Source organism: Lissotriton vulgaris, chromosome 2_1 (genome assembly GCF_964263255.1).
Source record: "Lissotriton vulgaris chromosome 2_1, aLisVul1.2, whole genome shotgun sequence".
In the NCBI taxonomy this organism is placed as follows: domain Eukaryota; kingdom Metazoa; phylum Chordata; class Amphibia; order Caudata; family Salamandridae; genus Lissotriton; species Lissotriton vulgaris.
In genome coordinates this window covers 617,716,667-617,731,491 of record NC_141687.1, presented here as the reverse complement: position 1 = coordinate 617,731,491, position 14,825 = coordinate 617,716,667, and the positions used below count along the sequence as shown (strand labels likewise).

Sequence of the window (14,825 nt, the reverse complement as noted above, 5' to 3'; positions counted from 1 at the left end):
CACAGATACTTATTCACTCCTCTGTTATCAAGCACTGGTCCCAGGAGGTCAATAGCTAAATTTTCCCAAGGGTTTTGAGGGTTCTCGAACTTCCCTAACGCTGGTCTGAGAGGTCGGAGTATTTTGTCCGCTCCTTGGCATTGTTCACACTCTCTCACTTGTCTTTCTATTTGGGCATCCATGCCAGGCCACCAGTACATTAGCTTTACTCGTGCTTTGGTCTTTACAATGCCCAAATGTCCTTCGTGCAATTGTTTTAATAACGTGGGCACGAGGGCTTCAGGTGGGACCACTCTTTCTCCTCTGTATAGAAAGACCCCCGAATCACTCAGTGACAGCTCTTCCCTCATTTCGTAGAACTTCCGTACTCCAGCTGTGAGCCTCCTTTTGTCAGGCCATCCAGAGGTGAGGTGCCGTTTAACTTCCGATTTCTCCTCATCTTGTTCATATGCTGCTGCCCATTCTTGTCTGCTGATGGTCATCTCATTGTCCGCCATGCTTGCTACCATCTCCTCTTTGTCCAGTGCACTCTCCGGAGCGTCCTCCATGGCAGATGCTCTGCTGAGGTAATCGGACACCCTGTTTTGAGTTCCTGGTAGATATTCAACATCATACGTGTAGTCTAATAATTTGAGCGTCATCTTTGCTATGCGTGGGGTCGCAGTGTCGTGACCAGAAGACGTCAGGACCTTGACTAGGGGTTTGTGATCCGTTTGGAGCTTAAACCTGGTGCCCCAGATGAATTGCCGGAACTTTCCCATTGCCCAGGTGACCGCCAGCATCTCTTTTTCAATGACGCTGTATCTTTGTTCCGTCGGGGACAGGGCCCGTGAAGCAAAACTGATGGTTTCAACTGACCCATTCCCCCTTTCCTGTGCCAACACCGCCCCTAGGCCTTTATCACTAGCGTCTGTCGTCAAGATGGTGTTGCCTGAGGGGACGTAACCTTGCAAAGGAATGGCTTCGCTGATGCAGTTCTTTACTGTTTCAAATTCGCTTTGGGCTTCCGTGTCCCACTCGAACTTTGACTTGTCTCTGATGAGCTGTCGCATCCTGTAAGTTTTTGTGGCAAAGTGTCTCACAAATTTACTATAGTACTCGGCCATTCCCAGGAATGACCGTACTTCTTTCTTGGTTCTCGGGGCCTTGGCTTCTTTGATGGCCCTCACGTTTTGTTCTTTTGGAGAAATGCCATGTGTACCGATCTCGTGTCCCAAGTATGTGACTGAGGACATCCCTATTTTGCATTTGCTCCATTCTGCCGTAAGGCCCTTGTCTTGTAACACCTTGAGGACTTTGGTTAGCTTACTGTCATGATCTTCCTTGTTGGACCCCATCACCAGGATGTCGTCTTGGAAGTACTGAACTCCTGGTATATCTTTGAACAATCGATGCATCAACTTTTGAAAGACCGCGGCTGCTGAGGCTAGACCAAAGGGCATGCGGCGGAATTGATAGCATCCAAAGGGTGTGATGAAGGAGGTGTACTTTCTACTCGTAGGATGCAGGTCGATTTGGTGATAGGCTGACGTGAGATCTATGGTTGAGAAATGGGTAATTCCTTTAGTTCTCGCGAGCATCTCCTCGATTCTGGGTTGGGGGAACTTCTCGACAATGAGGCATTTGTTGAGTTCGCGGAGGTCCACGCAGAGACGGACTTTCCCATTAGGTTTCTTGGCTACGACCAGGGGGGACAACCACTCTGAACTGTCCACCGGTTCTATGATGCCCTGTTTTTCTAGTCTCTGGAGTTCCTGTTGTACGGCTTCACTGGTAGATATGGGGATGTTCCTGACCTTGTGGGTCACCGGCATCGCCCCTTCCTTGAGCATCATCTTGTGGACAAATTTGTCTAGTTTCCCTACTGTTCCTCCGAATACCTTGGGGTAGGCAGATTTCCATTCCTCTTCTTTGGTTATAGGCCATTCGTCCGTCAAAAGGATTTGTTCTTTGCCCCCGGGGTTTAGTACGATTCCTAGGTCTCCTGCATCTCTCCATCCGAGCACAGAAGGACCCTTCTCTGCTACATATAATGTGCAGGTGGCTGATCTCCCTCTGAACTCGAACTTGAAATCTCTACAGCCCACCAGGGGAATGGCGTTCTCGGTGTATGAGACTGCACGAATGTCCGGTGGCCGTAGATCAGGCCCTACCACGGGTGCGAAATCTTCTTCCCATATGGATCTTTGCACTATCGTCCAGGGGGAACCTGAGTCAACTGCCACGTGCACTTTTACTCACCCGATGTGCATATCCGTGCGGGGTTTATCCCTGCGTTTCCCTGCCACATCCAGTACTTGATCTTCAATACACAGTACCATTTCGCCGTCCTCCTGATCTTCTTCCTCACTGATTTCAGACGTCGCTGATTCCACGCACTTGACCGTGGACTTCTTCCCTTTCTTGCGGCATACTTTCTCAAAATGACCGACCAGGCCGCAGAACGCGCATCTGGCGCGAAACGCTGGACAACTTTTATCTTGAGCTGAGTGCGCTGTGCTGCCACACCTATAACATGAGAACTTGCTTTCTGCTGCAGGGCGCCCCGTTTGTTTCCCTGACCTTTTTGTTTCTCGTTTCTGTTCTCCATATAAACCTTTTTGTTTGTTGGAGGCTGAGGCTTCACCGATCTTGTTAACCATCTGCTTCTGAGTGCTTTCTCGTTTGGCTGCATCTGCACAGAGCTTCGACATCTCAGCCTTTTTCACCATGGCTATGACGTCCTTGAGCGATGTTTCGTTCTGTGCCCACAGTTTGTCTTGGACCTATCTGTTGGTAGTGTGCATGACTATTTGGTCCTTTATGTACTCATCCTGCAGTGCTCCATATTGGCACGTGATGGCCAGGCGCCGTAGTGCGGCCACGTAGTCATCTATGGATTCACCAGTTTCCTGTTTCCTTTGCTGGAAATTGTAACGGTCTATGGAAACACACACTGCTGGGCGAAAATGGTTGTCTAGGTCTTCTAGTGCATTTTTGAAGACATCGGTTTCTGTTGCACCCCGTTCCTTGGGCACGATGTTAGTGAACACCCTAACCCCTTCGGGACCTAGGTTGTGGAACAATAACCTCTTTTTCCTCGCTGGGGCGTAAGCTTCTCCATTTTCGTCTTCTAGTGCTTCTATGTAGTTCCTGAAGTACTCCCTCCAGTCCTCCCATTTCATCTGGGGTTCCCCTGGTCTGGGTAGGAATGGGATGGGGGCCATCAGAGCTGAGGACTGGTTTGCCATCTTGGCTTCGCCTCTAGGACCTTCTGCTTGGGCTCTGGGGTTGTTGGGTGCACCGGACGCTCCTGCTCCACCTGCGGAGTCTCCTTGACTTCTGGGACTACCTGGAGCGTTATCCTCTATCCCTTGCGTTGGGTTGGTGGACTGTACCCCCTCCTCTGGCTCTAGGATGGTGCCTTTAGTTGCCAGCGTGCTGGGTAACAAGCTCCTTGTCCCGGGGACAGCACTGACCTGAGGATTGCTTATGGTCTGCCTCCTGCCGAGTGGTATGGGTGCGATGCTGCCACGCTCTATGCTCCTGCGTCGTTGCTGCTTCGATGCTCTGTTCTCTGGGACTGGTTAGGTACTGGATCAGTGCCCAGTAGACTGTGCATGGACGATGGGGTGATCCCACCCTCGTCGCCAATATAATGTTCTCCGTTTCGTCCCCCACACAGTACTCAGAGCCTCTATTGCTTTGGAACAGGTTTATTCCGTAAAGAACAATAACTGCAATCACATAGAGCGCCGAGCGTCTGTACATGTAAAGCTCCGGTCGCCAACTGCCGTCCGTGGTTTCGCGCTCTTCTCTTTTCCCTCCTGCGCATGCGCGCCGGTTCCGCTCTCGCCTACAGCGTGACGCGTCATCGCGTTTACGCTCGTAGACTAGAGCGCAACACCACATCTCATGCTCCGGTACGGGATCCTTTCGGGCTCCGTCTTGTTTTTCAGAAGATCCCTTCTCAACGGTATTGTCCCGATTGCATAGTCATTCTTGCTTTCCGCGAATAAGAACAATTTTATGCGTTGGGTTCTTCAGCTCGCCTTGACAGCCTATGGGAAACGCCCAGCTGGCCTGTTATCAATTTAACAGCTAAATCCTAAAAATAAGCTGCTGATGCTCTATTCTGCTTCTGTCCGAATTCTCATTCCAAATACCCTCACACCAACCAGCATTCGGTCTGTAATTTATGTCTGTTGTTCGACAAAGACTCTTCAGGACCGGCGAGCACAGCGACTCAAAATGCAGTGCAGACAAACGGACAACAGACTCGACGTATTTGGTCGACAGGATGAGGAAGAAGAAGAAGCCTCAACATCCCAGGAGGAAGCTTCCCATCCACGAAACCAAGTCAGAGGCTGAGTAAGATCCAGTCATCCTGGAGTCCTCTGAAAACAGTTGGAACATGAATACACTCGGGGCACAAGTCCTAAAAAAAGAAGTGGGGGACTCTCCAAGGTAGGCGTGGTCACAGGAAGTGACATCACAACAGGAAGTGACATCACGGCAGGAAGTGACATCACACGTAAGGCAGATCTATCATTTGCATATATTGCAAGATTTAACAATGCGGGAGAGAGATACTCAACATTTGTGTGTATTAGCTGGACCCACGGCGTTGACCAAGGAAGGGCCACAACGAGCCAGTTCACATCGAGAAGTTGATCGACTTCTCAATAACTCCAGTTATGAGTAGGCCATCAAACATTCATGTAGTTGTAGTCTTATTACAACCTATGTTCTAAACTGATATTATCTGACTAACATCGAGTGCCCATGGCCTTGCGCTGCCCTGGAGAACAACAGATTTAGTTGCTCACATATCTCGTACATGAAACAGAAAAGAACAACCAAGAATGTTAAAGAAACAGACTGCCCCTTCCATCCTAGTAACAAAAATAATAAACATGGCGGTAACAGCAAACGACCATGGCAACCGCAACACTGCATGATCACTAGCAATGCGAATGCGACAGTTCAGAGTTGTGGACGTCAAAAAGGATGTTTAATTGAAGCCAAGTTTCAGTATATGCACGAAGTCGAATTATGGCAACAATTTCACAGGAAACCGTACGGAAAGCGTTGCAACAAATCCAAAGCACCAAGGCGGTAATGCAGTTTATGTGGTAGCTGACAGCCAGGTGTGATTGTTGGTTTCTCCCTTGCTCTGTGTTGTGGGCCACTCAGAACTGGAGCCATTCATGCTGTGGCACTGTCCCTTTGAAAAACCCTCGGAAATAAGTGAGGGGATGCCGTCCACCCGCGTGGTACCCCGACTCGTGCCCTGCATAATTCCATCACACAAATACACTCCACACCACACAATTCCACAACAAACAATTCCAATAGAACCCACATAATTACACTCCACACCGCACACATTCACTACTTTCCAAACCAAAACAGAAAGGTAATAGACATTGTCATGTACAATGCCAGTAGCTCGAACTCTCCCAATTGAGAGACCTATTGAATTTCAAATTGTTTTCTTTAGTACAGTGTTCTGTTCCAAACGCTTCACCTGCTGCTAAATAACTATAAATAAATAAACGTTCGATGTCGGTCGCCTGTGGTTTATCTTAAAAGTGCAGCGGCTGTCTCGTGCTGGGGTCGATTAGTGAAGAGTTAACAAGTCAACTTTATTAAATAAACGTTATTTGTGTCGTCTTTGAGAATGTCTCCGAACCCCCTCCCCTCCCCCCCTGCCCCCCCCACCCCCCCTGGAAAGCGAGAAAGCACCAGCAGCGTGTGAGGAAGTATAAACACAGGGCAACTTAAGGTGGTGGAAGTGGCGCTGATGCCACCTGGTTCTTCCTCACACCTGCTGAATGGCCACGCGGGCAGATAGATTCTGCACGTGGAGCAATGGAAAGGACCGTGAGAAAGATTCCCCATCTTCTAGTGAATGAACAGTGGAGGGGGGTGTAGGCTGATCTCTACACACCTGCGGACTCCTCGCCATCAGCTGATACCTGATACCAGCTGATACCTTGGCAAGCACAGGTAGCATCTCTCGCTGCCAACTGAAAGCGAGAAGCGTGTTTTCGGAGGACATGATGCGATGACTCCATGATGCGATTCGCACGTGCACAGCCACAGACAGACCCGAGGCTGTGCAGTGATGCGCTGGGTGTATACAGAAGCAGGCCACGGCGAGCGCTGACCCCAGCACTGACTGCGTCTGCGTGGAAGGAGCTCAGACGAGCTTCCGTCTGGTACAGATCACTTTACAAGCAGGCGGTGGGGGTCTCCTCCGAAGCCCTGAAGTACGAGTAGGACACACCTTCTGACCCTGTGCGGGTGTCAGCAGGTGAGGGATGCGTGTCTGGGGCCTCGGTAAGCGGTGGGTCGGTGGATGCCTCTGGCGATGGTCAGAGGCCCTCTTACACAGGATCAGAGCAGCAACTACCCTCGAGTGGTCCGCGCTCCCATTTTGTAATGGTCGACGCGGTTTTGATTTAGCAGGGTGGACGGCGTCCACCCTGAAAAACCCTAGGAAATAAGTGGGGGGATGCCGCCTACCCGCGTGGTACCCCGACTCGTGCCCTGAATACACCTGCCCCCGTTACGAAGCCCCAGAAATCAGCTCTGACCGAAAAACCTGCTGGCTGCCACTGCATAAAAGCCATAGCGCACTGAACTACGAACTCGGACGCCCTGCCCTCGAACTCTGCGCCGAAACATTATCCAATCTAGAGGGCTCCACCTCCACCAAATCCGATTCGGCACTGATGCATCGGACATTAGGTTCGGTACAAAAGATAGAAGGCAAAGTGCTTCGGCACCAACCTTACCAGCACCAAAAACTAAACTCTGCTGGCACCGAAATGCTACAACTTTAATCTGAAAACACCACCGGAGACAATTCTCAAAAGCATGCAAGAGTGGCTCTATTTGAGGCAAAAACATTGCAAATTCAGCTCGGAAGAAAATTATTCTCCAAACGGCAACGCCATAACCCTCTAAGAGACAATTGTCATTTGAAGAGGCTGTTGATGCTGCAGGTCCACCTCTTAAAAGAAAAAAAAGGACATTGCCACTAACCCTTTACACATTCCTCTTCCTACCTCTCCAATTTCACTAACACACCCTTCAACCTCCACTCCACCACCCACTTCACCAAACCAATCTAAAGAAGACTATTTCTCACCACATTCACCAATATTAGAGGTCAATGATAATAAAGGACACACATCCTGAGTACCCATGGGATGCCAATGATATATAGGGCCACAAAGGGATATGGATACAGATTCAGATCTCTATCCTGCACACCCATCCCCAAGAGATGATTCTTTGGCTTATCAGGTATTAATAACCGGAGCTGCAGCATTCCATTAGGTGCCACTACATCAGGGCCCTATTGAGGATGACTTCCTCTTTGAGACCGTCAACACTTCTCAGTAAGGATCTCTATATTCACCAATGCTCAAAGGAGTGTTACGTCTTGGAGATGTCCTTTTTAAAGACCCCGTAAAATCATGACACTGGGGTAGCAAAATCTATGGGGGCCCTTCAACCTCCTACTTATTGTGGGTCTTTTCATCATCCAGCTTTCAAACAGTGCCAGATCTGCCTCTACGAACAATACAGGGTCCTCCTACAAAATCCAAGGGTAGTCGTACACCTCTAAAACCTTCTACACAGGCTCATGTAGAGACAACAATAACAAAGCCCACAGTTGCGGGAATTCTATGTGTACTGCAAATACAAACACTAAACGTTCCCCTCAACATCTAACACGAGTTGGGGAACGTCTTAAACCTTTTACACTGCATGTAAATCCATCAAAACACATCAATGGGTGTTGGATATTATCCAACATGGTAACTGTCTGGAGATTATTACCACTCCTCCAAATATCCCACCCTCAAGCACAAACTATCCATACACCACCAACCCCTCCTCAAGGGTGACTTCCTGGCTGCATTAGGCCTAAAAGGCGCCTACTTTCATATACCCATCCCTCACACTGCAAATACCTGCATTTCTCTTCCAACGAAAGCCCTAACAATTCAAAAGTCTTCCCTTCGGAGTCCCCACCACACTATGGTATTCACAAAATGCCTAGCTGTAGTGGCAGCATATATGCGCAGACAAAACATTCACGTATTTCCTTACTTAGACAATTGGCTTATGAAGGCAAACAGCTCCAAATGTTTGCAGCCATCATACACAGGAAACACTCAACCTACTATATCAACTAGGGTTACTATCGGCTTGCAAACATCCCACCTACACCCATCCCAAATCCAACCTTATTCAGGGGCCACGTTCCGTATGCACTGTTAGCATAGCCAAATACAGCATGAATGCAAAACATTCTGACGCTGGTCCAGCTGATTCAAACTGGGCTTCAAGTCACAGTCGGGACAGTAATGCTCCTTTAGGCATGATGGCATCCTGCATCACAATAGTCCCTCATGTCCGTTTACATATGAGACCGCTACAACAATGTCTCTCCTCACGCCAATGGACACACAATTCATAGGGTCAATTACACTATCAAGTGTTGGTAGGCAGCTGCTCAAACCACTCTGCAGTGGTGGAACTCACAAAACCTGTCCAAAACCTGTCCAAGGGGTGGCTGTTTCTACACCTAGTTCCCAAAGCCATTCTCACAGCGGATGCTTAACTGAAAGGATGTGGATCTCGCCTTCAAAATCTTACAATTCAGGGTGTATGGGACTCCAAGTACCAGGGTCTTTGCATAAATGACCTAGAGCTTCAAGCTGTTTACCTATAATTGAAAGCATCCCTGAATCACCTGAAAAACAAGGTTGTCCTAGTCTGGACAAACAATATGATAACCATGTACTATCTACAAAAACAGGGGGGGGGACTCCTTCTCTGCAATTATCGCGCCTGGCCCAGACTATATGGCGCTTAGCAGTACATCACAACATTCATCTCCCGGCAGAACATATACCAGGGACAAACAATCAATTTGGAGACCTCCTCAGCAGGATGCAGCAACAAGTCCACAAATGGGAACTCCACCCCAGAGTCCTCCTGCCATACTTTCACAAGTGGGGATTTCCGTAAATAGACTTGTTTGCAACCCCAGAAAACACAAAATGCATAAACTTCGCATCTAGGTTCCCGCTATCCAAGGGCAATGCTTTTTGAATGAACTGATCAGGGACATTTGCCTACGCTTTTCCGCCTCTTCCACTACTTCCATTTGTGATCAGAAAGCTCAGGCAGACCACCCTCACCCTAATTCTCATAGCTCCAACTTGGGCTTGTCAACCATGGTTCACCACACTACTGGAACTCTCACAGGTTTCCCATGAGAATCTTCTACTCAACCCGGACCTTCTCAAATTGAACCTTCGTGGAATCAGACACCCAAATCCCAAGGAAATAAACCTTGCCATATCCTCCAGTGTTTTACCTGAGATGCTTGTGTGGCACCAGGATTAGATTGCCCCCCGCCCTCCTTCGTCCTGAAGAAGACTCGCAGCGGAGGTATAAGTCACCCTCTATGTACAAGCCGAGTCAAAACGTCGACGCACCCCACCCATCAACGGCCTTATCACATCCCATCCCCATCGCTTGATGTTGCATTTATGCATTTACAAAAAACTGTAAAAAATGTTATAAATAATCTGTTTGGGACATGCCTTTCTGTACTGGTGCCTTTACCAGTCCATTTTGCCAAAGCATAAAAAATGTATAAACTCTGAATATTAGTGACTATTTCACTTTTCCATACCCATCACGAGCACACCAATTCTTCTCCTGTCCCTTGAGCAACCTTTGTACCTCCCGTTTGTCTAATTCATGTTGATCTGTTTCAAGTATATGAAATTAAATATACTGAACGTAAACTATTCTTTGGCGCTTTTGTGTGTTACATTAACTGTATGTTTTGAAAAATGCTATCTTAGACAGCAGGATATGTTGTTGCATTCATTTTTGGTATGTCTTACCAGTGTTTGACTTAATTAAGCAACACACACACATGATAAAATATAATTTACTCTTCTCTAAAGCAGTCACGGACCATTTGTTTTATTATCGGCAAATAATGCCACATTTTTTTCATTGACTCTCAGAAAGTCAAGGGTTCTGGTAATGAGACATTCAGAATTGGTGCTGCTTAAAGCAGGGGTGTCTTCTGGGAAGGAAACAACCATGCACAGGTAAAAGATAACCTAGAAGAATGATGTCAATGAGAATTTCGCCTACATCCACTGGAGAATAGTATTGGAAAATGAGGCTACTGGTAACCAATCTCTTTGGTACGAGAGAAAATACAAACAGCCTAGACTTGTTACTGATGTTCCCACAGAAGAATACTCTGGGTAACGCTTTTTTTCTTGATTGGTTAGCAATGTTTGCGCATTCACCTCCTGTTTGCAGCAGAGTGATTCCAAAGAGGCCATTCGAACAAATTGGTATTTTTGCTAAATTTCAGACTTACTGCCTATATACCTATAAACCCATGCAGAAAGTTAATGCCAATACCGTTTTGCAAATCTGGACCTCATTTTTTTCTTTCTAAACTCGGAGTTTCCATTTGATAGTGTGCTCTTGAAGTTTTGTTTGCCCAAGGGCTGGATAGAAATTCTGAAGAAGTTAAAAAGATGCATTTTTTTTAAATCTGTTTTCTAGCGAAAATATTTTTTGTGTGCTGAGCAAAATATTATATCTAAAATTCTGCCATAACCTCATCGCTGCTAATGGAATTCCCCTGCTGTGCTGCCCCTCATTGAAATGGGTGTGGTTGTGGCGGAACCATTCCGTCATCAGCACAGCCCAACCGTGACTGATGACGGAATGGTTCCGTCACAAGCATCGAAGGGGTTAAATCCTTTAACTTTTTCAGTGCTTTTTTTACCCTTCAACTATACTTTGTGACTCTATTTCTGGATCCTGATAATCCTTTAATGCAAAGGTTTTTAATTTTCCATACTGAATGAATGGAAGAATTGATTAATATCCGCGTAGAGGTTGTATGTGATTTCATAGTTCAAGATTTAATGGAATACCATTACTGACAAACCATTTAATCTAAACAGTTTAATGGAAATTTTCTGGATGAATGACATCTACCAAATTCATAGAAACCAATTCATAGACTGTTTTTTTCGAAATTTTGCTTCTGCTTATTTATTTTTTTAAGGTGTGAATGAAATGTGTGTAGGTCTTAATTTCAGAAATATATTTGTTGAAGGTATTTATTTCAGTCCTTTACGTCAGAGGACATTATTTCTTATTTATATGTTTTACATTGTGAAACAATTACTTAGGATGCTTTTAATTCGCTGAACCCTCACCATTCTAACCACTAGCCCTCTCTGTCAACTAAAAACGGCGCCCCATGCATAAACTTCACCCATCTCTGACCCCTAAACTCCACTAATAACCCTAAAAGCCCTTTCTAATTCTAACCTCCGCTGACTACTGAACCCTTAAAACTCATTACCACAACTAAACCCAGCTATCTGATGCCCCTAAATGTCACCCATCCCTGAACCTTAAAGCCTTTTCTACTCCTAAACTCTAACCATCTCTCAACCTAAACCCCACACACTACCCTTAACTCCACCCATTCCTGAGCCATTAAAATGCTAAACCCCGCCCAAACTCCACTCATTCCTTCATCCTAAAATAAAATCTCACCACGCTTCAAAACCACCCCTTCATGACCCCGAAAATCCTTCTCACCCGTAAACTTCCCCAACCCTGAACCTTAAAAGCTGTTTCTACATATAAAATCCACCTTTTTCTGACTCGCACCACCATAAACTCCTCCCATTCCCGAATACAAACCACCCTTCACCACCCCAAAGCTCCACACATCACTGACTCATAAAACCACTCACCAGCCATAAGCGCCACCCATCCGCAAAACCTAAAACCCCATCACCACACCTAAACACCACCTATTTGTAAACCATAAACACCCCTCACCCATCCATGCCTAATCACTTTAAAAAAAAATCAAACCTGAAACTTCACCCATCCATGAACCCTAAAAAACCCTCACCACCCTAAACTTCAAACATGCTTAATCCCTAAAAATAAGTCACTACACATGAACTTCATACATCCCTGAACCCTAAAACCCTTCACCACCCCTAAACTGCACTTATCTGTGAGCCCTAAAAACCCCTCACTGCCCTAAATGTCATCCATGCCTAATCCCTGCCTAAACTTCATCTATCCCTGAACTCTAAAAAAAAACCTTCATTGTCCATAAACCTCACCCAGTCCCTGTCCCACAAAACCTCACTTTTGATCTTCACCGAAGTGTGTTTGAATTTTTCCTTAAAATTGTTTCCTTCATTTTCGATTTATTGGTATTTCCTTAAAATAGACTTTCCATTAAATTAGTTTTTCATGATTTAGTTTCCTCCAATGCTTTTTCTCCGTTTCTATTTTATTCTATGTAGGGCAAAGTTATGGTACAGTGAAACCTTCTTCATGGTGCCTTAATTCTATAAGGTCTAAACAGATGGGTCTGTCTTTTGAACCAATGACATAGCTTGTATTGTAGCTATCACTTCTGCTCGAAGCATCTGTGAATTGCTGGCCATATCGGCGGTAGTTCTTACGTCATATCCGTAGTCTTTTCTACCTCAATCAGCGTATTGCTCTGTCTTTCTGCTATCCATCTTTTCAAGCACTGAAGCACGGAAGAACATTGAGGTACTATTTGTCTATAAACAGCAGTAATGAAACTGGGCTATGGCATTTCTGTAATCTTGGGTGCCAGAACTTTCTTGCAGGTTATTACTGGTTATAATTGTTGATTTATTGCTTATTGTTAGTAGACTATTATTTCTTTAAGCCTGCCTTTTTAATCTGTGACTCTATTGGTGGGGTCCTTTTCTCTCTGCAACCATCTTGAGTTTTTTGTTTTCTTACACAGGGAGCTGAAAGTGAATTTTAATTGTGATTGGTGAACTGCTAATGAGCTGCTTCTACTTTCTTCCACCAGTTCCTGAGGCCTCAATGCCTCATTGTATGTGGTATTGCTAAGGATGACCCTGAGGCAAAAAAGACTGACATGGGAATAAAACAACTACGTGAAAATCTGTGGTGTTACGTTCAAGACTTGTCATCTGGGCTCCTCTGGCCCAGGCCCAATTTGGGGATTCAGCACCAAACTTTTTTCTGAAAATATAATTGTTTGACTGAGTTTCGGTTTTATTTTTGAGTGTGAATGCCGCCCTAGATTGTCCTCCACCTTGATAGCAAGTTAGGTTGTCCGCTCCCCCAGCCTAGTTCCTTTTTTTTTTTTTTTTTAATATTTTTATTAAAAATTTGTTTCATTGGCACACAACATACAGAAAATGCAAATTGTATAAACAGAGATTTTGATACAAAGATTAAACAAACAAAGAATTATTGTGAAAAGATACTGTGTGTCCTTTTGTCAAGTCTTTCCCGCTACTTATAATTACAAATAAAAAACATATAAAGGTGGAGAAACAAGATATTTAATCTCTTTCCAGTGATAGACAGGTTCCCATATTTTCATACCCAGTCTTCTTACTCTTTTACCTTTCCTAGCATATATACCCTTTTCAAGGTTAAATGTCCCTAATAATAAAGCAATCCATTGTTGTGTTGTGGGAGGGAGAGGATCCAGCCACACTCTAGCAATTAACAACCTATACACTGCCATTGCTAAAAATTAAAATTCAATATTGTCACCGCTAAATCCCCTAACCCCTAACATAATTACAGTTGGTGTTAAAATCACATTTAAACCAAATGTGTGACACATAAATTCTTCGATTCCCTTCCGTAAATTATTTAATTGTGGGCAAAGTGCGAAAATATGAATACTATCTGCTGCCGGTGCACCCCCCCAGCCTAGTTCCAAAGCTGCATCAAGGCAGTGATTAGGTGAATAAATAATAACTGGTAAAGATTTGCTCTGAAAAAAATGGAGGTCCTCGTGGTCGCAAGCAATGCAGATTATTGGGTTAATACATTTTGGCCATTGGGACCAATCCTACTTTGGTGGATTAATTGCCTAATTTGAGAATTATGTATGTCAGACATCTGTCACTGCAGCTTCAAATTACAACACAAAAGAAAGATTCATCTTTGACTTATGATTTAGAGCTGGTATTCTTACTACATTGATCGGGTGCATACAGCATGGGATTTCCATGAAAGTGTTTCAAAGGCTGCTCTATCATAGCTGCAGACAACCCGATTGAAAAAACTGCAGATAATCCGATTGAAAAAGTCCCTCAGAAAATGGCAAATGGCGGCCCAAAATGTTCTTGTACTTCCTCCGCATTTAAGAAACTGCACTGACTGTCTGTCGAGGCCAGAGGTCGGTGGCAATGTAAATAGTACATTCCTTGATATATTTAACAGTTCCACTATTCTTAACAGTCTGATTTAGCTCTTGACCTCAAGTGCGCTAAGCGAGGCTGGCCATCACAAGGTTCCCAAATTTCAGAGGGAGAGGAGAGGCAGATGTGCCCCTTTGTCAGCCTATTTGAGAACCACCACCTGCCTCCTGTTCATGAAAAAATGTAATACATGATTATTCCCGAAACATTTCTAAATGGTTTTCTCCACCTCTATATGTTCATCTGCAGTTTACTTCCGTGCCAAGTCTTTGTGGATGTGTGTGTGGTATATAAAAGAGATAGATAATAAATACAGATGTTACATCTGCTGATCTCTCTTGCTCAGCTTACCGTGTGCTAGCACCCATCAGGTTTTGACCCTTCCAGAAGGTATTTGCATCACCCCCACCCATGAACTGGTCCTCTAATTTGACACCGTTTTTATGTTGCCAGCTGTTTGTGTTCCACTGTCGCTGCTGCTTCTTGCACTTCTCCGCCAGTAGGACCCAA

At 45.3% G+C, this 14,825-nt stretch overlaps 1 protein-coding gene across 1 annotated transcript in view; it reads left to right on the top strand.

The window, feature by feature from the left end:
- BSDC1 (BSD domain containing 1) overlaps positions 1-14,825 on the top strand; it is a 257,684-nt gene that overhangs the window by 197,289 nt on the left and 45,570 nt on the right. The window lies entirely within an intron of this gene.